Source organism: Pelodiscus sinensis, chromosome 32 (genome assembly GCF_052426305.1).
Source record: "Pelodiscus sinensis isolate ZL-2025 chromosome 32, ASM5242630v1, whole genome shotgun sequence".
Lineage (NCBI taxonomy): Eukaryota > Metazoa > Chordata > Testudines > Trionychidae > Pelodiscus > Pelodiscus sinensis.
Window position 1 is genome coordinate 12,412,261 of NC_143083.1, and position 27,456 is coordinate 12,439,716.

The 27,456-nt window shown below is 51.6% G+C and overlaps 1 long non-coding RNA gene across 2 annotated transcripts in view; it reads right to left on the reverse strand.

Moving 5' to 3' along the window:
* Positions 1-27,456, reverse strand: part of LOC102461580 (uncharacterized) — a 109,189-nt gene that overhangs the window by 44,656 nt on the left and 37,077 nt on the right. For both annotated transcript variants that reach the window (XR_016348213.1, XR_012896697.2), the window contains exon 2: positions 13,110-13,631. This is a non-coding gene — a long non-coding RNA (uncharacterized LOC102461580). The remainder of the gene's footprint in view (positions 1-13,109; positions 13,632-27,456) is intronic.

Here is a 27,456-nt window from a genome sequence, read left to right on the forward strand (position 1 = left end):
GGCAGGCCGAGCGGGGCGGCTGCCCCAGGCCCTGCGCTTCAAGAAGCCCTACGCATGCGCCGTGGCAAAGGGGGGCCCCGCGAAATTGTGCTGCCCAGGGCCCCGCAAAATGGTCATCTTCCCCTGTTCGGACCCTCCTCTTCACCTTGACACCGTTGTTCCCTCTAATTTTTTTCCATCTGTGTGCAGAATAAATTTTGTCATGTGCACCGAGGCAGATGCAGATGTGCACCACCAACAGAAACATATGCTGTTGGCTGAGGGCAGCTGTGGGCACTCTGCTAATCAGCTTGGCAGCATTTGAATCTTTCCTGAGTGGCTGCCCAAGCGCACAACTTATGGGGAAGGCTGCTTGACACCTAACTAGCATCCCGTCTCCCTCTGGGGTGCACAGTCCCGCCAGCTTGGGCAGAGGCCTTAAGGGTTTTCCAGGCTAAGAATGATCTTCCCTGAGAGTTCATCTGCAGAGACATCCCCTTCCGTTTGCAATGAAACGGACCCCAGCTCCCCTGCCAGCACTTGGAAAACGGACCCGATCCCCAAGCACAACACCAGAGTGACAGGCATCTCCAGTGCGGGATTTTTGCAGAAGAGGAGATGCAAATAGGTGCTCATTTGCATATCGTGCACTCATTTGCATACCGTCTTCTGAGGTTTTGCCCTAAAAAGCCCCGACCATTTGTCAGAAAAAGCCCTTTTGTGCAAGTTCCCTTATTCCTCAAAAAATGAGGTTTTTTGGGCTCTTGCGCAAAAGAGGATCGGAAGAAGATATGCAAATGAGAGTGCGAGATATGCAAATGAACACCCATTTGCATATCCTTTTCTGCAAAAGTCCAACAGTGTAGACGTAGCCACATTCACTCTGACAAATACACCAGGTTCTCTGCTGTTTAAAGGCGTACGGCCGGTCTGCGCTGGATGGTCTGCAGCTCGCTTGTGAGGGGCTATATTTCCTAAACTGTATTGTGCTCTGTCTCTCTGGGTATTGGCCCTCTCCCTTGGTTTGTTCCACTTTCCCCCTCCCTATAACAAAACACAGCGTATCTTGCCTCAAAATATCCCTAAACCCTGTTGCCTTCTCTGTCCCTCTGTCCCCACATAGTGTGGTTACCCCCTCTCTGACACAGGATGTAGCTCCCCAACAAATCTGAGACCTGCCTCGCACTTCAACTCTTCGGAAAAACAGTAGGAGCATTTTCTCTCTGTTAACTATTTGTATTTCGGTAGCACCTAGAGGCCGTAGCCGAGGTCAGGGCTCCATTGTGCCAGGCCCTGTACCGCCATGGTACGAGGCAATCCCTGCCCCCCAAGGGTCTCATTGCCTAAATAGACAAGATGAATAAATGACAGCAGAGGAAACTGAGGCACGAGGCGTGACCAGGGAGACCATGACAGAGCTAAGAATAGAACCAACGTGTGCCAAGTCTCAGGCTAGTCATCTGTTCCACTCTCTGTTCCCCTCTTCGACCTTGCAGCCTGCTGGTTTTGAGAAGGACCATCTCTTCCCTTGTAGACACATCACAGCTGGCCTCTCCTTTCCCAGGAAAACATCAGTGCCTGTCCAAAAAGGAGAAGGGGCTTCCTGTTTGTCAGTTTTGCTGCGGTCCACAGGTTCTCTGAAAACATCCACTCAGTGTGTAGCGACAGCAGTCAAAAAAGCAAACAGAATGTTAGGAATCATTTTTAGAAAGGGATCAAGAATAAGACAGAGAACACCTTATTGCCCCTCTATAAACACATGGTGCACCCACATCCTGAATACTGCGTAGAGATGTGGTCATATCTCAAAAAAGATACACTAGCATTGGAAAAAGTTCAGAAAAGGGCAACAAAAATGATGAGGGGTTTGGAATGGGACCCATATGAAGAGAGAGAAAAAAGATGGGGACTTTTCAGTTCAGAAAAGAGGAGACTAAGGAGGGATATGATCGAGGTCTATAAAATCATGACAGGTATGGAGAAAGTGAATAAGGAAAAGTTATTTACTTGTTCCCATAACCTAAGAACGAGGGAGCACCAAATGAAATTCATAGGTTGCAGGTTTAAAACCAACAAAAGGACGTTTTTCTTCACCCAGCGCACAGTCAACCTGTGGAACTCCTCGCCAGAGGATGTTGTGAAGGCCAGGACTTTAACAGGGTTCAAAAAAGAGCTAGATAAATCCATGGAGGTTCGGTCCATCAATACTTATAGCCAAGACGGGTAGGAATGGTGTCCCTAGTCTCTGTTTGTCTGGAAATGGGTGACAGGAGAGGGATCACTTGATGATTTCCTGTTTTGTTCCCTCCCTCTGGGGCATCTGGCATTGGCCGCTGTCGGCAGACAGGACACTGGGTGAACGGACCTTTGGTCTGACCCCAGTCTGCCCGTTCCTATGTTCCTAATCAGAGGGATTTTCTGCAGAAGGGACTTGCACTCAGCCAGGAAAGATTCTCCTTGCCCGCGAGTGAGCGCATGAGTGGATTTTTCAAGCCCTGTCCCTCTCATTCCCAATCATGCGCCATCCCCTGGGGCAGCGACAGCAGTTGCAGGCACGGCGCGGGAATATGAGGAGCCGCATTTCATGGACTCGCCGCTTCCTTTAATACAATCTTCCAGGCGGGAACAAGGAAAAGGGGCTGGAATCAGATCTCTGCAAAGCATGGGTGACCCAGCATGTACCACGGAGGTTGGGAGCATCCCAGTGGATTTAGAGCACAGCAGAGCTTTTCCAGACCTCAACGGGAGGAGGGAGGGGAAAATGTGGGGGAGACACAGGAATGGAACAGCCCCTGTTATTCCAGGGCGGGGCTAAGCTAGGGAGATGGGGAACAAAGGGTCCCTGTGGCACCACCCTTCCCAATCCATCTGGTGACCAGACCTTCGCTCGAGCCTTCAGTCCGCTAGACTCTGACAAACAAGGTCATCCATGGAACAGCTCAGCAACGTCCCCTCTCATTTTTTGCCCCTCTGGGGTGGAATAAATTTTGTTCTGTGCACCAAGGCACACATGGATGTGCACCACCAATAGAAACATAAGCTGCCGGCTTCCATAAGGGAAACAAGATGGAGCCTTACCTGGATGCTTCCCAAAAGAAAAGCAGAACCCAGGCTGCTTGTGATACCCGGTCCCATTAATGCAGGGCTGGGCAAGATGTGGCCGCAAGCCCTTTAAATAGCTCCAGCAACCCCAAGCGGCTGCCAGGCAATGCGGTAGCAGTGGGGCCGGGAGCCCTTTGCTGTGTTTTTAATTCAAAGCCTCTAGCCCCAGACAAGTCGGGGGGGGGGGGGGGGGAGGAGGATAGCCCCCAGCCCCGCCCCTTCCACCTCAGGCCACGCCCCTTCCAGGGGTGGAGCCGGCTCATGACCACAGACCAAAATTCATTAAGTGGTCCCCATGTGAAAATTATTGCCCTCCCCTGCACTAATCCCCTTGTTAACATCGGACAATGCTGCCCTATGCCGGTTGCATTAGTATGGGGCTGAAGAGGGCGAAGGGTTTGCTTGGTCTCCCAGAGCTTCCCACAATTATAACCCAGGCACCCCTGGGGTTCATGATTGGGGGGGGGGGAACAGAAAACGGAGAGGAGATTGCAAACCACTGGGGGCAAATCTACGTGGGGGTGGATCTACCCTCGTGCACAGGGCCCGTGCGAGGGCATCAGTGGTGCCTTGGCTTTGCACATGCCCCCCCCGATCACGCCTCCACCAAAAAAAGCAACACACCAGCCACGATTGTCGAACTAAGTTATTTGCTCAGCAGCATCCCCGGGTAACCTTCAGCGCTCAGCAGCGAGGCACGTCCCCTGGGCAGAAAGCTGTCGTTTTTCCATAGCGAGGGCCTGTTCCTCCCTAGTTAATTATCTGTGTCGTTTTGTCTTCTCCGCTCTTCCCCCCCCCCCACACGGAGAAGGGAAAAGTTGCTGCACGGGTCCACTCGCAGGAGCCAGCACTGTCTCTCTGAGGACGTAAACCTCCAGCCTGCACAGAGAAGCCAGCACACAGCCCATGGGCAGTTGGGGTAGGCAGGGCTGGGGGAGGCAAGCCTCCAGCCCCGCCCCTTCTGCTGAGGCTCCGCCCCTTCCCTGCCCCCCACAGGGAGGTGGAACTGCGCCGCGCATATGCTCCCCACTTCCAACCATGGGGAGGGGAAGGAACCGGAGGAGGACGTGCTGCATGGACCGGACCGGCCTCTCCAGCCCCAGAGCGCCGGGTAGGGATGTCAGATGGTTTAACCAAAAATAGCGACCCCCCCACAAAAAAAACACAGGGGGAAAAGTTCTGTTGAGAAAACAAAAGGGGGAGACCACAGTTGTTGAGAAAAAAAAAAAACACGCTGCACCTTTAAATGTCCCCGTGTTCCTCACTCCTCGCCCTCGCCAGATGCGCCAGGGGAAAATTGTCCCCGCCAGGCTTCCGTCCGAGGGAAGCAGGAAATATTGGACGTTTCACGTGTCCAGTATTTTCTGGGTTTTTTTACTGGACAGGGGACACGAATACCGGACTGTCCGGGTGAATACTGGACACTTGGCAACCCTAGCACTGGAGAAGGGAGGAGGGGACGCCATGCGGTCCGGCCCAGCCCAGCCCGGCTTCTCCAGACCTGGAGCACCGGGATGGCGGGTGCCGACGGCAGCAACGCTCTCTGGGGGCGGAGTGTGGGCAGGACGACACCTGGTGGTTTGGGAAGGAAAAGCCATCCCCTGCCTTAGATACTGGACGCCCATGACAAGGCCCATGCATGGCGGAAGCCCTCTATCGAGACAGGAGACTCACTGAGGATAATGCAACTTTCTCTTCAGGACTGAGAGCCGCAGGGCAAACTCCTCCTCCGTTCCCTGCTGTTCATCGACGTGCCTGAGCACAGGGTTCAAAAAAGAGCTGGATAAATCCATGGGGGTTAGGTCCATCAGGCTGGCACGGATGGTGTCTGTAGCCTCTGTTTGCCAGAAGCTGGAAATGGAGGATAGATGATGGATCAGTTGATTCTTTGTTCTGTTCACTCCCTCTGGGGCATCTGGCATTGGCCACTGTTGGCAGACAGGAGCCTGGGCTAGATGGACCTCTGGTCTGACCCCGTCTGGCCATTCTTATGAGTTCCAACCCAGAGCTGAGCCTATCTGCTAAGTCTTTCCCAGTGCGATTTCCCCTCAATATAGGGGAAACAGGGCCAGGTTAACCCAAACTAATCTCTGTGATCGGTATAGAAAGAGTCAAAACAGACGATGTCTCAATGGGCTTTTTTGAGATGGAAAATGGCTTGTCAAGAAAAACAGGATCCCCCCCCCCCCAAATAAAAGACCTGTTTGGTCATAAGAAAATTTGCTCCAAAACGGAAGGTTATGGGGGTTTTCGGCCACTGAACCCCAAAGGGACCAATTTTGGGGTTTTCCAGGGAAAAAATGTCAAACCCCAATTTTTTCCTCTCCCCAACAAAAAACGAAAAAGAAAACTTTCAATGGAAACAAAATTTCCATGTGAAAGAAAGATTCTCGGTGGGCTGTAAATTTCTAAAAGGATGTTAAACTGCCCAGCCATGGCCTTTTTCTTGGACACACACAAAAGTTACAGCAACCAGGGTGACTACTGGATCAGAGCAACTGAACCAATTATCGATATATTGCAGATAGAAGCAATTAGGACATTTGGGGAGAGAAAAAAAATTATAATTCCCGGTAAAAATATTTCCTTTTGAAAAGTGGAGGAATGAAATTCAAACATGTATAAATATAAAACATATCAAGAAACATTTAAAAGACACTTGAGCTAGTTGGGTGCATCAGGCAAGATAATAAAAATAGGTAATAGTAAAAATCTCTCTCTCTCTCTTCCACTAAGCGACTACATTGCTGGATTTCAATATTAGATGTAGTCTTCCAGGGTACGTCTAGACTACACCTCTCTGTCGACAGAGAGATATAGATTAGGTACGTCGAAATTGCTAATGAAGCAGGGATTTAAATATCCCGTGCTTCATTAGCATAAACATGGCTGCCGCTTTTTTTCAACACGGAGCTTTTTTGGGGAAAAACAGCAGTCTAGATGGGGATCTGTCGAAAAATAAACCCTTTTTCGACAGATCCTGTAAACCTCATTTTTTGAGGAATGAGAGGTATAGTCTAGACATAGCCCCAATGAGTACATAACAACAAAGCTTTGCATTTCTGTATTTCCTTCCATCTGAAGATCTCAAAGCACCTTTCAAATATGCTCAGGCCCACCCCCAAGGAAGCAAGTATCTTTGTCACCAGGATATGTTGTAGAATTTGAAGCACCGAGTCGTGATGCTATTTGTCCAAGGAAACACGATACAGCGAAATCAAAGGTAAAGCCAGAAATAGAGCGTGGAGTGAAATCATGTCCCATTGAAGTCAATGGAAAAATTCCACCTGCCTCAGTCGGGACAGGAATTTACCCCAGGAGTCCGATTTCCTAACCTCCTGCTCTAGCCACTCAACCGCTCTGCCCACTCCGGGCTGCAGATAGCTTCAGAGAGTCGCGATTGCACATCTGCTGTTCTAACCACTGGACAACAATTTTTCTTGCCACTTCAGTGGAATAAATAGCCACAGGTAAACACAGTTTGCACAGGCAAAGGAAAGAAAACTGAAGCGTCAGTGATGCCAGGACTTAGACGCGATGATTAAAATATCACCCGAGTTTGTTTTAAAGGTGGGGAAATTGTTTAGAAACCTTTGCCCACCTGAGTTACAGCGTACGGAACATCCCAGTCACGGTTTCAATCAAAGCTTAAAACTAAGCTATCACAGAACATAATTTAGACATATATATGTATATATAGTTCCCCATCTACATCTGACTACTACTAGCCAGTTTCAATGCAGAAAGATGCTGAAAACAGAAAAGTCTTTGTGTTATTAGAATGGGAAACAGAGGGCCAGATTCCCGAACGGTGTAAAATTGACATTGTTCCGCCGAAGTCAATAGAACACCACAGAATTACATCTGCCAAACATCGGGCCCTAGATTTTTAAAGATGCGCTTTGGGAAACAAATATGTCCCCCTTTTAAAAAAAAGGGCTTGTAAAATAAATCCCCTGGAAATTTTAGCCTGGTGTGGCTGTTGCGTATTATGCTGTGTGGCTACGTTTCAGGTAAAGGCGAGGCAAGCGCTTGGTAAGAAAGGCTGAAGGCGAAGGGGCGTTTGTCCAAGAGAACTAAACAGGGGACCCCAAGACAAAGAGGAGGCTGGTGAAGTCAAGGGGAAGAGAAAGCAGTGGCATTTCCTACATGAAATATTTAATTAAGATGCAGGAAGGGTACATGTTGGGCGCGAAGGCGGGTGGGGGACCGTGGGGGAGGAGAGCGCCAAAAGAAAGGAACAAAACTACTTGCACGGGAGGGCTTGATGGCTTAATTACCATATTCAAATCCAATTAATTCCATTTTGCATAAAAAGGCCACGCCGGGCGTGGGACCAGCTTTGCAGATGGTGTCTCGTGTTCGGCCCCGTTTTGGGACGGGCGGCCATTTTAGAGCCAGGCACAGAGGCACAAGATGGCTTCACCCATCACCGTCAGCCAAAGAGCATCTGGTCTGGGTGCCCTACTTTTGCCGGGCAGCGAGAAGCGTGCTCAGCTGGCTGCTCCCCTCCCACTCCGGATCTCTGCGGGAGAGTCGGGAAAAGGAGCTGGCCCCCCCTCTTTACCATGTCGGCGAGGGAGGAAAGGGACAGGGGGGAGGGAGGGTGTTTAAAGGGGACACAAATGGTGCAGGCGGCAAAGTGGGTGCGGCGGGAGGAACAAAGCTAACGGGGTTACGCATTTAATTAGCTTGTGACACCACCTAAGCCCGGTCTTCTGGGCTGCTGGAGAGCCAAGACAGGGCCCCCTGGCCCTCTCCCATAGATCGAGATGGGAAGAGGTGGCATCCGGGGGGGTCAGGGTTCAGTGCCGACGTGAGATTAATTTTGCTAAAGCTAGTGACCGTAAACAAAGGGGACACAGCGGCTGTCGGTGCTTGGGGGAGGGGGGGGGCACGGCTGCCATCTGACAGGCCTTGAGAACAGCCCGAGTGGCACCAGAGAGACAGCTCGGCTACCCACACGGGCGCCGCCTGGGCCTGTCAGCACCGGGACACGGCAGCGTGGCACTTCAGCGGGACATCACTTCACAGTCCCTGCTGGACTCCTCCCAGCCTCCAGGCTGTGTTTGTGTGTGTGTGTGTGTGTGTGTGTGTGTGTGTGTGTGTGTGTGTGTGTGTGTGTGTGTGTGTGTGTGTTGGTATCTCATCTTTTTTGAGTGATGGGAAAGCACAACATGACTCACTTAAGAACATAAGAACGGCCACACTGGGTCAGACCAAAGGTCCATCTAGCGGTTCTAGCCCATTAGCCTGTCTTCTGACAGTGGCCAATGCCAGATGCCCCAGAGGCAATGAACAGAACGGGGAATCATCAAGAGATCCCTCCCCTATCATCCATTCCCAGCCTCTGACAAACAGAGGCTAGGGTTACCATCCCTACCCACCACCGCTGATAGCCATTGATGGACCAAACCTCCATGAATGTAGGTAGCTCTTTTTGGAACCCTGTTAAAGTCCTGATCTTCACAAAATCCTCTGGCAAGGAGTTCCGCAGGTTGGCTGTGCGCTGAGTGAAGAAAAACATCCTTTGGTTTGTTTTAAACATGCTACCTATGAATTTCATGTGGTGCCCTGTAGCTCTTATGTTAGGGGACCAAGGAAATAACTTTTCCTTATTCACTTTCTTCACACCAATCATTATTTTATAGACCTCGATCATAGACCCCCTTCATCTCCTCTTTTCTAAGCTGAAAAGACCCAGTTTTTTAATCTCTCTTCAAACCCCTAATCATTTTTGAACCCCTTTTCTGAACCTTTTCCAATGCCAATAAGTCTTTTTTCAGATGAGGTGACCAAATCTGTACGCAATATTCAAGATGTGGACGTACCATGGATTTATACGGAGGCAATAATATAGTCTTTAAAGAAGTGATTATTATCACAAAAGAGAAACGTGATAAAGCGTACTTGGTTGCTAGATGTTACAGAGCAACTAAGGAAAACAAATTAGAACACAGAGAAAAGTCTCTGGGCACAATGCGAGATGGTAAATGGGGCAGGGAGAGGCAGAGATTCACACAGAGCAGTTCATACCAAGCCACTAAATAAAGAAAAATACCCTGATTGCGACTAGATCCACTTTTCTCTTTACTTACTTCCAATTTTCTCTTGTTCAGTCCACTCCCATGCCCCAAATTCCTTGGGGGCATGCTGGTCCCATCTGGATTTAAATCATTCTGTGGCTCTCAGTTCCCGGTTTCTCTCTCCCACGCAAAGAAAGCAGGCGGGGAATCTATATCCAATCCAAATTTCGTCCCTCTATCTCGATTGGTTCTCCCAGTCCCGTGGCCAACTCCTTTGCTAGCTACCTGAGTTTAACCCCTTCAGCACTGGGTGCTGGTCAGCACTCGCCCTGCCCATTACAGCATCCCATTCATAGCTCTGTTCTGGCAAGACTCAGGTGAGATCTTTAAACAGAATCCGTCAGGAAACAGACTCTGGGGGTCCAGACAGGAACTAAGGATGCTTTGCCATCACTTGGAAGCAAAAGCAGTGACACTGGGTACTCTGAAAAGGCAAGGAATGCTGGGATGGATCCGGAAGGAATTTCAAAGAGAATCGTTAGCTCTGGGCCTGTGGTCAGACTCCTTAGCTCGATCAAGACGGACGTGCTTTTCCGCTCGGTGTCCAGGGATTCAATCTAGAAAAGGAAGAGGTTCTTGGTTCCCAAAAGTGGCTGCCCGTGCCCTGGGTAGGAGAGGCAAGCTGGCAGCCAACCCCACCCCGGACTCCCAAAGAAACAGCACTGGAGACAATTCAGCAAGACAAAATGGAAAACACTCGGCCCAGAGGCTGCAGTTCCTGCCAGACTACCCACGGTCAGGAGCCCAGTGAAAGGCTAATAAACAAAGCAGTTAAAGAGTGGGTCTGGTGGCGTCATACAGCCTCTTCCCTAAATCAAATAACAATCCTTCGCCCTTGTCTAGACCTTCCTCAGCCGACAACAGCAAACTTCGTGGTCTGTTGAACAAGCCTCACAGGTAGGGCAAAATTAACCTCACTCCACACCCGGCTTGACTGAGGCGCAGCGCTGAGAATTCACTCCCCCACACTGACCAAACCAGAGTAGAAACCAGGGCAAGCAGCGGCCATGTTCAAAGATGGCGGATAACAGTGAAGAGTAGGCCTCCGGGAGGCACTCCTTTGCCTCATAAGAGCCCGATTTCCACTCCAGAGGCTGCGGGGCGGCCCGTCCATATAGGCGAACTGGACGGTCACCTAGGGCGCCAAGTTAAATGGGGCGCCAAATGGTGGCGCCATATCATCGAGGGGTTTGGAGGTGAGGGCGCTGATACTAAGCAATTTAGGTGTCCAACTTCTTTTGAAATTCAGCAGGATCATTCTCCTGCACTCCTCGGGAAGTCCCAGACCCAGATGAAAAGAGACCAAGCGACCCTGAACTAGTTCAGACGGAATGAGAACCAAACCCAGCTCGCAGCGTGAAACCCAACCCTGTTTTTAAACTCTGCAGAAAATGGGCTGCACTGTTTTTTAAAATCAATATTCTCCTTCCACTCCCTCTTTAATCCCTGCCTCTGACAGGGAGCATTAAAATATCCAGATAAGCCATTTCGTGGGGAGTCGGAGATTTCCTGGCCAGTTTTGCAGCCCCTAATGGTTCAAATGGTACCTTTGAACAAACATCCCGTGCTGATAAACTAAACCAATTCATTAGCAGAGCTGGTCCCCAAGAGCTTTTCCCTTTTTTTTCTCCATCAGGAAATGCCAATTTACCAAAAAACAACAGAAATGGTTTTCATAGAATCATAGAATACTAGGACTGGAAGGGACCTCGAGAGGTCATAGAGTCCAGCCCCCCGCCCTCAAGGCAGGACCAAATACTGTCTAGACCATCCCTGATAGACATTTATCTAACCTACTCTTAAATATCTCCAGAGATGGAGATTCCACAACCTCCCTAGGCAATTTATTCCAGCGTTTAACTACCCTGACAGTTAGGAACTTTTTCCTAATGTCCAACCTAAACCTCCCTTGCTGCAGTTTAAGCCCATTGCTTCCTGTTCTATCCTCGGAGGCCAAGATGAACAAATTTTCTCCCTCCGCCTTATGACACCCTTTTAGATACCTGAAAACGGCTATCATGTCCCCCCTCAATCTTCTCTTTTCTAAAGTAAACAAACTCAATTCTTTCAGCCTTCCTTCATAGGTCATGTTCTCTAGACCTTTAATCATTCTTGTTGCTCTTCTCTGGACCCTCTCCAATTTCTCCACATCTTTCTTGAAATGTGGTACCCAGAACTGGACACAATACTCCACCTGAGGCCTAACTAGCGCAGAGTAGAGCGGAAGAATGACTTCTCATGTCTTGCTCACAACACTCCTGTTAATGCAGCCCAGAATCATGTTTGCTTTTTTTGCAACAGCATCACACTGCTGTCTCATATTCAGCTTGTGGTCCACTATAACCCCTAGATCCCTTTCTGCCGTACTCCTTCCCAGACAGTCGCTTCCCATTCTGTATGTGTGAAACTGATTGTTCCCTCCTAAGTGGAGCACTTTGCATTTTTCTTTATTAAACTTCATCCTGTTGACCACAGATCATTTCTCCAATTTGTCCAGATCATTTTGAATTATGACCCTGTCCTCCAGAGCAGTCGCAACCTCTCCCAGCTTGGTATTATCTGCAGAAACGTCTCCGTTGGAATGCAGATTCTGTTGGGACGGTTTTTTGGGTCCAGGATGGAATTTTTCTCTCTGCCCGATGAATCATTAATGATAAAATGGAACAGGAGAGAACCAGTCTAGAACCCAGGACACTCAGCTGGGATGGAGTCAGCAAAAAGACTTGAACCAGGGTCTCGCAGGTCCGAGCGGCGGCAACTGCTCTGACCGTAAAGCTATTGGCTGGTCTGGGGTGGGTGAGGCTCAGGCTCTCTGAACAAGGCTACTTTTTGTTCCAACGCACAACAACAACAAAAAATCTCGAAATCTAGACATTTTCCACCACCTGGAATTCTTGTTTCCAGCCAGCCCTTCTCACCCTCTTTCAGGTCTCTCTTTTGTCTGGATGCTGAAAAACACTTGGTCAGGCCGCAGATGAAGATGACCACCTGTCACCTAGACCAACACTGTCTCATTGTGTCCTTGTACACCTCTGTCAGACTGTCTCCGCCTGTTGCTTAGTTTATGTTTCGACTGTAAGTTTTGGGGGGGCAGGAACAGTCTATGCGTTCAGGAGTTTGTACAGCACCTCGTACCATGAAATCCTGGTCCAGAACTAGGACGTGAAGGCCCCCTGATGACACAATTAATAACAACAGCGAGTTCTCCCAGGAAATGTTCGCTCTAATCTTTTCCAGCCTGGTGCAGAATAATTTTATGTGCACCAAGGCATGGGCAAATGTGCACCACTCAGAGAAACACAAAACTCTGCGAATCAGCTGGGCCGCACCTGAATCTCTCCTGGGTGGCTGCCCAAGCACACAGCTTACTGGGAACTCCTGGGTGACATTCACCCCGCGACAGAAAGCTGGCACACGGTCTAGCTCATACTTCCTTCCCATTGGCTGGGACGTCTAAAATCCTGCTCCCTCCATCCCATTCCAAATCCAGTCTCGGGAACCTAAACTCCTGCTCCCACTGCCAATGGGCTGCCACCTTGTGGCAGAGAGAGGGGCCTGAAAGCCAAGATCCTAGATCCAACAAATGCCCCTCCCACCGACACAAGAGAAGCTGAGCCACAGGCCAGAGAGTCCCCAAAGAGTTGTATGTGTATGATGGGAATTGCCAGAGCAGCACGATTCCTCACGCCCATCACTCTCTGATTTGCATCCGTTGCTTTGCATCTCCACCCCCTCCCCCAAGTCTTCTGCTCTCCAGATGCAACCTGTAGCTCCAGGCTCTGTCTTGTCTGCCCTGCTCCCCACTGCAAAGACCCACCTTTCCTAAGAGCACGAGGCGTCATGTGTCTGGACAATTCCTGGGGATTTAGGGATTGGTGGAAGGGATTCACCTAGGAGCAGGTGTGGGTAGGTAGTAGCAATGCAAGAAAAACGGAGGCTTACCTTCTGCAAGAGACAGCCCCTAGCATCTACAGGGACGTCAAGGTAGCGCCATCCCTCCTTGGTTCCCCCAGGCTTTCATCCTGGCCTTGGAGTTATCCAGCCACGCTCGCCAGTCCTCAAGAGCCACTCAAAGCATTGCCGGTAGAAGACAACAACATTCTGACCAGCCAATTCCTCATAGCTGGGAAACGTCCGGGCCACCCCACATTTGGGGAGCCGTAACCTGCCTCTAACGCAGACCCTGATCGCCATTTGTTTTCTCCTGTCCACACTGTGGAAAGGGGGCATCTTGCCTGTGTGTGGCTGGTGCACACACCTCTAGGCGGTACATCTGTGCTGGGTTGGAGGTCACTTTCCAGCATGGAAAACAGAGCCCTCGCTGCTACTAAGTTCAAAGCCTGTGTGTTCCAATGTTCTTTATTTCCCACCTGATGTGCATGTGCTTCTTCCCCGGCCAGGATTGCTGCTGGACTGCATCCAGAGGTGGTGGTAATTTTGGTGGTTGTCCTCTTCTGCAAGAGGCTACAGAAAAACAGACAAAGAGCTGGTTAAATGCTGTCCTACAGAAGGTGAAAACCAAGCAAGGACTCAGGACATGCCTCTCAACTAGGCCTGCATTCCTGCTACCCAACTGATCTCACGCTTTAGCGCATCAGGATGATTCCTTTCGAGGTCTCTTACCTCCTCCAATGAGGAAGCAAAGCTAGAGAACTGTCATGTTGATACTGGACCCTGATTTTGCCCCTCAGACCAAGAGGTTTTGCAGATTTTTCCCTGCTCCCTCAAGCTGCAGACAGCCGAACTCCAACCCAGGTGTCTAGCTTCCGAAAAATCAAGAGAGTCACTCAAAAATCAAGAGAGCCACATAAGGCTCTTCTCCCCCTCTTGGGTGAGGCCTTGGCAGAGGAAAAAACAATGCACTTAGCCAGAGGTGAAAGGATGCCATGGAGTGCAGCTCCGGCAAGAGCTGGCTGAGCAGCGGCAAAAGAGCTGGCTGAGCAGCGGGGAGCTATTTACAGAGCTGGCAGGGACCCGTGTTGCAATAGGACAGTGCCTGTAAGAAATGTTAAGTTCCTTTCACCACTGTATGTAGCATACATTGCCACCTAAAAGTTATACAACGAGCAGCCAAACGAGGTAGGATGTGGGAGAAATCACGGCAGCAGGGGAATTATTTGACAAGTGAGGCCCTTTCTTGCAACCGCAAAATGGACTGGGAGTCATATACCTAGGCTTTCTCAGATCAATGGATCATACCTAGGTTAACTACCCTATTAAATACGTGTCTTCAATCAGTTTGCTAAACCAAAAGCTGCGTATCTGGTAAGTTCTGACCCAGCACGTAAACCGTACCCTAAAACAAAAGCTCACTGGTCTTTATATAGGGTGTCTATGTGTTACATTATAACACGTCCCACCTGGAAACAAGACATGGAAAAAGAGAGTTCCACTTTAGGGCTTCAGTTCTGGATGGGAACTTTTCCCCACATCTCCTGAAATGACTGACAGAGACTTTGGAACAGGGTTCCCGTATGACCTGTTCATTTCAAGAAGCAGGCAGAGGCTGGGTTTTGAGATGACTTCTCTGGGAATTCTCCAGGAGCGTTATTCTGTGACACTGACATCAGAGGTTGGGGAAACTCAAACAGCTGTTTCTGATGCTGAGACTGCTTCCCAGAAATCGTGAAGCTTAGGGCTTGCAGTTAAATGTACCCCTGTTGTATTTACCTGTTGTCAATTTCACATGTCCAGAGCCCAGAATTGGGGCTAACCTATTCTTCATGGCATTCACAGGAAGGTGAAGAGGTGAGCTGTGCATTTAACCCTTGCAGGGCTAGCATTTTCTTGCTTACCAGAGAGATGGAGGCATAAGAAGAGGGCTAAATGGAGAGCATCTTCCAGGCACTGTCTGTCCAGAGCCTTAACTTTTCCCCAGCACACATGGATTTTGAAAGAGACTGAGGGCAAAATCAGAGCTGGTGTAAGTGTGTGCAGCGACACTGACTTCAATGTTTGGTCGACAGTAAGAGATCTGGACACACCCCATCTGGTACCATCTACCAGCTGTGGCTGACTCCAGGACTCAACTCTGCTCCCAACTGAGAGACACATGTCTTGGCTCCTGCATGACCTGACACAGCTAGCAACCTTTGCAAACAGCTGTGCTGCATACTGAGGTTGTGGGTTCAAATCTCCATCCCGGAGTGACTGGGATTTGAAACCCTAGCACAGGGGTGGGCAACAGGGGCCACTTCACAAATTTTTGAAGTGACCCCAGGCTGCCCAGAAGGGGTGGGCCTAAACCAGAAGGGGGCGGGGCCAGTATGCTTCTGGGCTACCCCACCCCCAGACCATGATTGGTCTGGGGATGGGTGAGCCCCTTTGCCCCCTCCTTCCCACTAGGCACCCATGCCCCTGGAAGGGCAGGAAGAGGCTTCCCATGCTCCCCCACCCCCAGGCCAATCAGGGCCTGAGGCAGGGGAGCGCGGGAAGCCTCCTCCCACCCTGCAAGGAGAATGAGGAGAATGCGGCCCTCCCCCTGTCCCCACTGCAGAATTCCCCACCCCTCAATCTTTATCTATGTCCTCGTAGAGGGGAGAATCACCCTAGCCTCTGTGCACCTACAGGCATTAACTAATTCATCTTTATAGCCTAACTCAGGTGGGTAAATAAAGCTCACACCCTTATTTTACAAATAGGGAAACTGAGGCATAGAGGGTGACTCTCGCCCACAATCAGAGCTCAAGTTGGAAGCTCAGAATTTCGTGCTTCCCGGCACTAAGGTCGGTCCACTAGAGGGCGCTTCTCTCTCCGAGTGACCTGGGGCTCAAGGTGCCTCGTGGGAACCTGGACTTCTCAAGCCGGAGCCTCAGAGAGCAGCAAGTAAAAGCCAGGGCCCAGCGGCAGAGGGCCACTGGCCTTCTGGTTACATTTCCAGATTGCAAACAGATTCCTCTTTCTCACTCCTGGAATGTACGGGGTTCCCCACCTTCTACCCCGGCAAAACCAGATGTTTTATCCTTGGGCCTCGGTCGACCCTTGCGTTCCAGGAGGTCTCTCCCTGGGAACCTTGGAGTCCCCCTATTTCCTCTGCAGCACACTCAGGCAGCAACCGGGGGGGGGGGGGGGTCCATTCACTCCTCTTCTGTACATGGGAGTGGGGGAAGTCTCGAGACACGAAAGCACGAGGTGCCCTGAGACCAAGGAACCCCAGCAGAGGAAAGGAAGCGGGAAGAAGCTGGCGGGTTTGGTTCTGATCTCGTTTAAACTGGCTCAGCTCCAAGGGATAACTCCGATATCGTCAGGGGAGTAAGAGATGAGCACAGGACCTGAGCAGAGCCATGCCCAGGTGCTGGTGAAAAGCTAGGACGAGGCTGTTGGCCAAAGGAGCCTAGCCAAAGGATATAGACCCTAGCCTTTCGGGAGGCCCAGAGTTGCTGCGACTATTTAAAGGGCTTGCGGCTTCTGCCCTTACAGGGGTAGCACCACAACCAGGAGCCAGAAGCCCTTTCAATAGGATCCTGCTGGCTAAGCCACTGCTTGGAAATTCAGTGGCACAGGCAGCAGGATATAAATAGAAAGCGGCCAGATGCAGCCAAAGTGTTAGGTGGGCCAGATTCGGCCCTTGGGCCGCATCTCACCTTGCCCTGATATAGACCATCCCTGAGAGCTGTTTGTCTAACCTTCTCTTAAAAGCCTCCCTTGATACAGATTCTACAACCACCCTCGGCGATACAGTCCAGAGTTTAACCACCCTGCCCAGGAGAAAGTTTTCCCCAATGTCCACCCGAAACTACCAATGTCCTAGGGTATGTCTAGAAAGTTTTCCCCAATGTCCTAGGGTATGTCTAGACGACAGGCTTTTGTCCATAGAAGTTTTGTCGACAGATGCTGTCGACAAAGCTTCTGTCGACAAAGAGCGTCTAGACGACATCCAGTTCTGTCGACAAAGCAAGCCGCTTTGTTGACATGACAGTGTAGACGCCAAGGACAGTGTAGATGCAATAACGCCTTCTGTCCACAGAACTCTGTCGACAAAAGGCGTTATTCCTCGTAGAATGAGGTTTTCCGCCGTCGACAAAACTGCTGAGTTCTGTCGACGTTATATCGACAGAACTCAGCGGCAGTGTAGACGCAGGTATCGTTTTGTCGACAAAAGTCCACTTTTGTCGACAAAACTCTGTAGTCTAGACACACCCTCTGATACTCTGCTGAGCACCCCTCAATTTCTTTCCCTCTTCCTTGCAACAATCTTTCATCCACTTGAAACTACTACCCTGTTCCCCCCCCTCCTCCTCCTCCTCCCAGGCTTCTCTTTTCTCAATTAAACAAACCCAGGTCTTTCAGTCTTTCCTCCTACGTCACGTTTTCTAGACCATTCATCCTTTTGGTGGCTCTTCCCTGGACCCTCTCCAATTTCTCCCCATTCTTCCCGAAATGTGGTGCCCAATACGGAACCCAACACTCCAGTTGAGGCCTAATCAGTGTAGAGTGGAAGAATGGCTTCTTGAGTCTCGCTTACAGCGCTCCTGCTAATACATCCCTCTTGATTCAGTCCCTCAACATCCTAACCCGTCCGCTCCTGCCACCCCTGGCCAGTAGCATCTGCAAGATGGACAGTGATGAGTTTAGATGGAAGAGCCACGGTCCTTCCCCACGTTCCCTGAAACAGGAGAGATTTTGTTCCTCCCTCTTGCGAGAAGGCTGGGAAACCGGACAAACAAACAAGCCACCAAAGGAAGCCTCTAGGCCCAGAGAAGGCAGCTCCTGCTCTATGCGTTGGTGCTCTCCTGGGAAGGTTGCCGCAGGCACCGAGGGCTGTAGCAGAGGGGGGAGGAAGGAAGGTGGGTGCTGAGAAGACGGAGAACTCACACACAATGGTCCCATTCATGACGGGCCTAGACATGGGCTTCGGCCCTTCCTGATCAGACACAATAGGGGCGTCTCCGCTCGCCCCTTGTGTGCATTGTCAGCAGGTAGCCGGCCCACACCCCTCCTTTCTGTCCCCCATTGGATAATGGCAGGACATTGTGTGCCTGGCTGGACGAGGACTTTGTTTGGGAGAAAAACTGTGTTTGTCTGTCAGGGGGGGATCAGCCAAGAAAGAGAGAGGGAGGGGCTGGGGCCAGCCCCCCCTCCTCCCCCTCCCTCCTCTCTCCGCTTTGCCCCCACACCCAGTTATAAATATTCAAAGCGCTGCCGAGGGAAACGCGCCTTTGGAACGTTCCCCCCGCCCCTCGGTAAACGCCCAGGAGCTGCACGGACAGACCCATCTGAACTCCCTCCCTCCCCCGCCACCGTTGCCACCCCCTCCTTGCCAACCCTGGGCACATGGGGAGGCCAGAAGAGGCCTAACGGCGGGTCTGATGCTCCGCTGCCTGCTTCTCGCCTAGTCGGGTACCCCAGCACACAGGGGGGCGGTGGTGGTGCGGGAAAGCGCCCCCCTTCTGATCTCACAGCTGGACTGAATGGTGCAGCAGGGCCCTGGCGTGTGTCCTTGCCCTCCGTGGTGCCAGGGAACGCGGGAACACGCTAAAATTAACTCCCCGCGGCTCGTGCAGGGAGCCGCTGCCCACCTCTGTGGTGAGTTCCTGAGGCCTGGTCGCTCCTGCCTGCTCTCTCTCGTCCCGGGTCTGCTGCTGCCTTGCCTCGAGACCCTCGTCTGATCTGAGTGACTGGCAGGGGATTAAGCTTCTCTGTGACATTGCTCTGATTGTAACAGGGTACAGCCTGTGGGGAAAGGCGGGTAAAAAACTCCCACCTTCCTGGCAGTCCTAGTGGCAGGATGCAGGGAAAACGGGCATTTAGACCTCTGCCGCCAGTTCCGTTGATCCCCCATTCCCCAGCACCTCTCTGACACTGGACTGCGAGGATCCGTCTAGACTGGGCCAAATCTGGGGAAAAAACCCTCTTTCGAGAGCCCCCTTCTTCCTTGTGGAATGAGGAACACAGGGGCTTCTGAAAGAGCTCTGTGTTTGCTCTTCCGCAAACAAACAAAAAGGCGGAAGAGCAAACACGATCCCTGGACGCGGCGGAGTTTTCCCGGGATATGATCCCAACCCTCCACCCTCCCCCTCCGCCCCGCAGTCTAGCTGTACCCTAAAAGCATCAACCCATTCCAAGCAGGGCCCGGCTTGCTGCCCCCTTTCGCCCTTCACAAGAGGCTGGGGCTTGCCAGGTTTTGTTGTGTATCTTTTTCGGATAGGACTTTGTAGTCTAGACACAGCCGATGATTTGATTCTTGTGTCCTGGAAGGTAACAGGTCTAAGTATGCATGCCTAAAACCGAGAGGTCGGCTATCAAAGATTACAGTTGGATTTCTGTTTTGTTTTTCCAAACTCTCTTGTGGTAAAAGAGCTTGGGGGACCTCTGGGAAAAGTTCCAAGTGCTTCTTCCTGGGTTCAAGAAGAAAGGGGGGTTTTAACTGGCCCCCGGACCCCCTGCTTACCTATCTCCCAAGGTCAGGGAATCGGTGACCTTGGGGAGTTTTTTTTAAAGCAGAAGCCTATAGAGGCAAGGTAGTTTTGAAGGTCTCTTGCAGGCCCGCCTCCTGCTGCACTAGGAGTGCCAGACAGGGGAATAGTCTTGACAGGCTATATACCTAGTACCCAATTCTTCTCTCCTTATGCTGGTGTAAAATCGGGAGCTGCTCCCACGACTGCCAGTAGTTACTGTCGGAAGGTCAGTTTCATGCAGCAGGGGACCAGTCCCCTATGAATACACTCACCTCCTGCACAGGGCATTGACTGATGAGAACAGCTACCCGGACTTTTGCTCAAAGAACATTTGGATTGCCAGGTGTCTGGTACTGAGCTGGAAAGACCAGTATTTTCACCTCCTGTTCTGTAAAAAAAATTCAGAAAATACCGGACACCTAAAATGTCCAGTATTTTCTGATTTTTTTCCTGTCCAGAAGACGAAAATACTGGACACCTGGCAACCCTACGACACACTCGGCAACTGGGCCCAGCCCCTGGCTCCTGACACCCGCAGCCTCCAGACCCTCTGCTTACCTGGTTCCGCAGGGAAGCTGCATTCTGGCTTGATCAAGAAAACAAAATGGCTGCCAGCAAAAAGCCTTAAGACCAAGGGGAAGAAATGCCTTCCCTGGGTCTTAGTGCTCAACTTCTCCCCTGTTCCTATCCCATTCTGACTCTGCACATACTCTGAAAGGTGCCATGCTGTTTTAATGGTGTTTTATTATTTAATTTTTTTTCTCAACAACTTTGGTTCCCCCCCCCTTTTTTCCCCTTCAACAGAATTTTTTCCCTGGTGGGTTTTTTTTGGGGGGTGGGAGGATGTTCGGTATTTTTGGTTAAACCATCTGGCAACCCTAAGAACATCTGGAGCACCAAGCTACCCAGAATCCTTCACTCAGGGCACTCGTGCAAAGTTGGTGAGAGGGAGATTCCCGTTCACACTCCCTTTGCACGAGGGGCTCGGCAGTCAGCGATGGGCCTCACTCTCCCAGGGACAGCCGACCTGGAGCAGGTGGCCTTGCACCCACAGAAGCCCAGACTGTGAGGACAGACATGGCTCACTGCTTTCTCTCAGATGAAAAGGGCAGTACCTGCCTGGAGAAGCCTGCTTTGTGGGGATGGTGCAGACCACGCTGTGGGGGTGGGAGAAGCCAGGAAATCTGCCTGCAGCTGTGTTTGGCTGCTGGTGCTGGGGAGGAGCACAGCTGTCTCATGATCAGCGACTGGCCTACCAAGGCTAATGGGGGCAGGGAGGTTCACATCAGGTGCTAATTGGCTTTCACATATCACACACACAAGCATGCTGCTAGTGCACAGCTAAACTCCAGCTCCTCCAGATGAACCATCGGCAGCTGAGCTCAGCCAGTCATACATATCACATGCACCTCGGTAAGCAGAGGGAGGTTTTTTTCCTCCTAGCTGCATGCCAACGCAATGCATAGCTTGATGACAGCACATTTCTCTCCATCGGGAGCAGCAGCAGCAGCAGATATTCTGCAGCTGTGTTTGACTGGCTGCTGATGCTGGGGAGGAGCACAGCTGTCTCATACAGACATTCCAAGCTGACTCATGTAGCTATTCCAAGAAGAGGATGTCACACGCACACATACACACACACATACACAAACAGGCAAAACTTTGGCCACCCGTTCAAAGATCAAATAGGTCCTGCTTCTTTCTGGAGGGATATATTTGTCCCCCCTCCGCCCCCGCCCTTGACACATTACTAATATCATCTCTAGCTAGGTAACCAAGCATCACATCTGAGAGCCATTTCTGAGCAGGGTGTAGGAGGCTGTTTCATAAGAAGAAGAAAAAAAAATCAGAACGTGATTTCCCTTCTGTGAAAAATTTCAGAGGGAAATGAAAAGGGGGCGTTTCTTTGGACAGTTTTGGGTAGGCGGATTAGGTATAAACAACGTTGGTTAATTTTTGTAATCTCAGTGGTCAGACCAAAACGTACCAACTTCCCCAATAAACCTCAGAAGGATGTTCCGTTTTTTATGACAATCTGATTTTTTTTTCCGATGAAAAAAGGGACATTTTCTCCCCAGAATTTCCCTGGTTTAGCCTCAGAACCATTTTCAAGCACCAAAAGGTGATGGCATTTTTCTGACTGGCTCTAATCTTCATGCATTCTTGGGGTACAGACAAGCAAAGCTTCCTGCTAGAGAACTCCAATGGAATGAGCCTGCTACCAGCTTCTCCAACTAAGTTTCCCTTTCAAGGGGGAGGTTCCCGCACTGGAAGTTTTTTTATCACTGAGCAAAGGCAGAGCTGAGGAAGGCAGAGAAAACAAGTGACAGGCCCTGCCTGCTCCAAGTGACATTGGAAGAGTCTCTGTCAAGGATCGGCCTGCATCACATTCCCTAAATGCCAACTCCATGGCATGTTGGAGTCCAGATCTGGACACCCCCAAATCCTGGGGAAGTTTGGAAGATATGATGTGGGCTTTATTAGTATTGGCTCCTTGTTCTAGCAGGACACAACCCCAACCATTAACCTTTGGTGGAGCTCAGGAAAGTCTGGCCAGCCTCCAGCCCCGCCTCTTTAGCCAAGGCCCCGCCTCCCCGGGAGGCAGGCCACTCCCACCCAACACGGGGAGGGTGGGTGCTTGGGGCAGCACCACTCTGCCCCCATTATGCTTACAGTAGGTGTTCTGGGGGCGGAGTCGGGGTGGGGCTAGGCTGACAGTTTGGGAAGGTAATCCCTTCCCCTGCCTATTATACCCACCGTCCCTGCATGGGTGCTCTTTCACTTGGGATCCCCTGTAGACTTGAATGCAACATAAAGTCAAGGCGACACATCTTCACTGTTCTTTTAATCCGAATTAAGAACACCCCTTCTTTGCAATGTGTAGACGTACCTGAGAGCTCCCAGTTGAGACCAAGGCAGAAGCTGTGTCAGATCAGACCTGGGTTTTTTTGTTAGATGACTACCCAGCAGAAGCACCAGAACCCCCTAGGAAAGGACCCGAGGGGGAGGTTTACACTCTCAGGGCATGTCTACATTACACAGTTATTTCGAAATAACAAAGTGAGCCTCCACACAGCAAGCCTGTTTATTCAAAATAACAATATCCCCTTGTTCTACAAGGAATAACGCCGATTTCAACATGGCTCTTTTGTAACAGGGTTAGTGCTGCCGTGCCGCCGCTGCTATTTCGAAATAATGACTCCCCAGAGTCAGTCAAAGTAATTACTCCCCGGTGTTTCCTGGGGCTCTAAATTGAGGTGGCGTGTCCACTTTAAGGGGACTGATTTCAAGGGTTCTCTGTCGCTCTTTCGAAATAGTTCTTTCGGGAGGTATTTCGAAATAACGGGGTAGTGTACACAGAGCCGCGGCGTGCTGAGTGCAGCGCTTCCCAGCAGATCACTGACGCCGTGGGTGGGATTTCGCTGAAACACCGAAATTTGGAGACAGAACGTTCTTGCCGCGTCAGCCCCGATAACGCTCAGATTCCGGGGACTGAGTTTTCCCTCGGCACTAGCCACAGCCAGGAGAGAAGCGGCCGCTTTTCCCCGGACTCATTGACTCAGCAGAGCTCTCTCTTCCTAAGCAGAGCAGTGGTTGGGAAGAGACTCTTCTTCTGTAACTGGCTGCGGACGGGGAGACCTCAGGGTGGATTGCAATGCAAACGGGGAGAGATGCGAGTTGGGAGGTGAAGGGAAGATTGTAGGAAGGAGACTTAGGTGCAGAGCCAGGCCTAGCAGGGGCAAGGAAAAAAAATCCCCGCTCGCCTTGTGCATTTCTGCACCCCCAGACCGGCATCTCCCTGCAGCTCCGCTGCTGGTCTCCCTACAGACAGCTCTCCTGACACCCTTTCATCCCTACTGGTGTTCCCACAAAGCTGGCGCTGGGGCAGCTGCTCAGAAAAGATTCCAATGCTGCCCAGCTGATCAGCAGCACGCCCACCGCTAGGTTTTGTTTCTCCTGGTGGTGCACATCCGCACGTGCCTTGGAAAAATTATTCCACACGTGGATGGAAAAGATTAGAGGGAACGTTGGTCTCCACTCACAATCGCCGTCTATTTCAGCTCTGGGCTGGGAACCCTGAGTCGTGACCTACAGCCCCCTTGCTGCTATTCCTGCCCTTGGGGGCAATTCCCCAGTGCCTGGCACCGTGGTTACACCAGAGCAAAGCGGGGGTGTAAAGCACTGTGGTCCGGCTCCCTGCTGCCATTTGCACCAGTGTAAATACACGTAACGCTGGTGCAAGCAGGATCAGCCCCTGCACTCCAGCACTGGCCGTGCTTGGCGCGCCCTCCGCCCACGAGGAAGGGTGGCAGGCGGGGAGGCTCCGACCTCTTGTAACAGCCCAAATAAAAGGGAGGAAGAAGCCGCAGGGACAGAGGCAGGAGGGCTCGGAGGGGAGGAGGGGAGGAGGAATGTTCCCAGACAGCAGAAAGTAGATCCCCACGCTGGACTGGAAGGTGATTAGGGTGGCCTGGAGAGTAATTATCTCATTGGGAGGCGACTGCCCTTTCCCTGGGAGCGGGGGTGGGGAAGCATTGTTCAGGGTCAGGGATTACATCCACCAGGCTGGCGCAGACAATGTGCCCCCCTAGGGAAGGAGCAGCCGCTCAGCTCCGGGGGGAGATGAGGGAGGCCGGGGCAGAGTCTGTCTCAATTAGAGCAAGTCCAAAGCAGGGCAAGCGGGTGGAAGAGGGGCGAGTGTGCATGGACTGAGGGCGGGGGGGAACCGGCTTCACTCTGGCGCTGGAGGAGGCTTGGATGCCAGAATGTCTCATCTGCCTTTTGGGCTCCTTTGGGGCCTCTCCTTGGAAGAGTCCTCGTCCTTTGCACGTTAATTAAGCCAGGCAGGTGACCTGCCACAGAGGCAAAAGGCAACTGGCCAGTAGGCTCCTCCAGAGCAATCCTCCCTTCAAAGCTGGGGAAACTGAGGCACAGAGCTGGCACAGGCTACATTCTCAGCAGCCGGGGATGTTGGAAGCCTTAATGTTTGGGGGAACGCCAACGTTGAGAAGCTCTGGGCACTCCCCACTCAAGAGTCACTTGGGGACATGCAAGGGCTAATTTGCTCCTGAACCTGAAGGCCAGAGATCTTGGGGTGGGGCAGCCAGAAGTTGGGGTGCCCACAGTCCCTAGCGACTTTGGAAAATGTAAGCCTATGGGATTTGCCCTGCACATTTCTGGCAGAGCCAGGCACAGCACCTAGGGCTCCTGTGTTTGTTTGTAGCCCCATCTGATCATACACGCTACACTCCTGCCCTTCCCTGGGCCACCCACCAACATCTGTCCGGGATCCCGGTCCCCAGAACTCTTTACAGGCACTACCGATGCCTAGTGCTTGCATAGACATCAGTGCATGTTACAAAGGAGAGCGAACATCAGCCTCCGCCTGTCATAGATGGGGAAACTGAGGCACGGAAAGGCATTGCAGAGCTGGGGGGAAGGGCCAAGGGCCAAAACAGCCAATAGAGGCTGGATTCTTTAGTTAAAAAAAGAAGTTTGCACTTTCTCCCTTGTCACCCTCTGTATTTATTTTTGGGCTCTGACGGCACCTAGAAATCTCCCCTCCCCCCCGCCACAGAGCGGGGGGTTGTGCTTGGAGCTGCACGTACAGGGCCTGCAGACAGACAAAGGAAGCGTTTTGCAGGTGGGGAAGGGAAGCCGGGAGAGATGAAATGCGAAGTCACCCAGGGGAGTCTGGAACCTCAGTCCCAGTCTCCTTGTGCCGGAACCCCCGATCGTTCCCTTGCTACTTGGGATGTGAAAGAGGAGGGGCGAGTGAACCCAGGAGTCCTAGCCAGAGGCAGAATTTGTACGGCTCCAATTAGCATCCAAGCCCCTCCCAATCTTGACCCTCCCAACACCCCCGGGAGCAGGGCAGAGCTGTTTATCCCCCCTTGTGCAGACAGGAAGCGGGGTGCAGAGACCAAGAGACTCGGCTAAGGCGGGAGTGGTCAATCATTTTCGCAGGGCGGGGCCTCTTAATGAATTTCGGTGCATGGTCACGGGCGGCTCCACCCTGGAAGGGGCGGGGCCAGGGCAGAAGGGGCGGGGCTGGGGTCTAGCCTCCGCCCCTCAGAGTGCTCTGGGGCCGGAGGCTTTGAATTAAAAGCACAGCCAAGGGCTTGCAGCTCCAGGCCTCGCCACTACTGTGTTGCCTGGCAGCCGCTATTTAAAAGGCTCGCCGCTCCTGCCTCGACTGGAGCCAGGAGCCCTTTCAATAGTATCCTCCTGGAAATTCAGTGGCATGGGCAGCGAGATATAAATAGAAAGCGCCAAGTGTTAGGCAAGCCGAATCCGGCCCCTGGGCCGCATCTGGACTTCGGGCCACTTCTTTCTCAGCCCTGCTCCAAGGTCACTCAGAGCATGGGCTTGAATCCAGTCTAGTATCCTACGCACTGTACCTGAGACAGATGCCCCCCCCAGGGGCCCCACCCTGCAGCCAGCCCCACTGTTCCAGCCACTCGCTCATAGAATCACAGAATCATAGAACTGGAGGAGACCTCAGAAGGTCATCAAGTCCAGCCCCCTGTGCTAGGCAGGACCAATCCCAACTAAATCAACCCGGCCAGGGCTTTGTCAAGCTGAGACTTAAACACCTCTAGGGATGGAGACTCCGCTACTTCCCTAGGGAACCCATTCCAATGCTTCACTACCCTCCTAGTGAAATAGTTTTTCCTAATATCCAACCTGGACCTCTCGCACCACAACTTGAGCCCATTGCTCCTTGTTCTGCCATCTGTCACCACTGAGAACAGCCTCTCTCCATCCTCTTTGGAACCTCCCTTCAGGAAGTTGAAGGCTGCTCTCAAATCCCCCCTCACTCTTCGCTTCTGCAGACTAAACAGACCCAACTCCCTCAGCCTTTCCTCATAAGTCATATTCTCCAGCCCTCTAATCATTTTGGTTGCCCTCCGCTGGACCCTCTCCAATGCATCCACATCCTTTTTGTATAGGGGGGGGTCCAGAACTGGACACAATACTCCAGGGCTGTGTCTAGACTGGCAAGTTTTTCCAGAAAATCAGCCGCTTTTCTGGAAAAACTTGCCAGCTATCTACACTAGCCGCTTGAATTTCCGGAAAATCATGCCACTGTAGAAGTAGCCCAGATGTGGCCTTACCAAAGCTGAATAAAAGGGAATAAGCTCCACTTCCTGTCCTTTGGAGAAGGGGGGGGGGTCCCCTGGCTGACATCAGGGTGCAGCGGGGCTATTTGCGTACCGAGTTTTCTGTGCTAAAGCAAATCTCTAGCAAGCTGCAGATCCCGGTGGCATGTAATTACTCCAGGTTATCAGTGGCCCAAGTCACCGTCTCGGCCTGTCCGTCTCTCCCTAGCCTGGTGATTAAACAGCAGGCTGGCAGCTGCCATCCATTTTTTAAATAAATGAATAATACATAATGGGATGATAAATAAATAACGTTCCTACATTTGAACTTAGCCTCTGAGAAAATCCTTTTAGTTCAAAAGGACCGGGCTCTGCCATGCATTTGCAATGGGCTGCCATCCCGGGTCTGGTTTTGAGGTGAGACAAGGGAGAGGGGGGGTTAAAAGCAATTCAAATGCAAAGAGGGAGAGGGGGGCAGGTTAGACAGCCGCACATCATGGAGGGGCTGCGGCACATGGGGAGCCAAGCTGCAGCACGCGCGTCGGAATAATGCGAAGGTCTCGAGCGTCTCATCTACGGATCCCGTAGCCCTTTCCCGAACACACCGAAAGGCATTTCCACACACGACTGTCAATCCAGAATCAGAGGACACTAGAGCTGGAAGGGACCTCGAGAGGTCATCAAGTCCAGTCCCCTGCCCTCACGGCGGGACCAAGCACCGTCAGATCACAGATGTTTGTCCAACCTGTGCTTAAATGCTTCCAATGATGGAGATTCCGCAACCTCCCT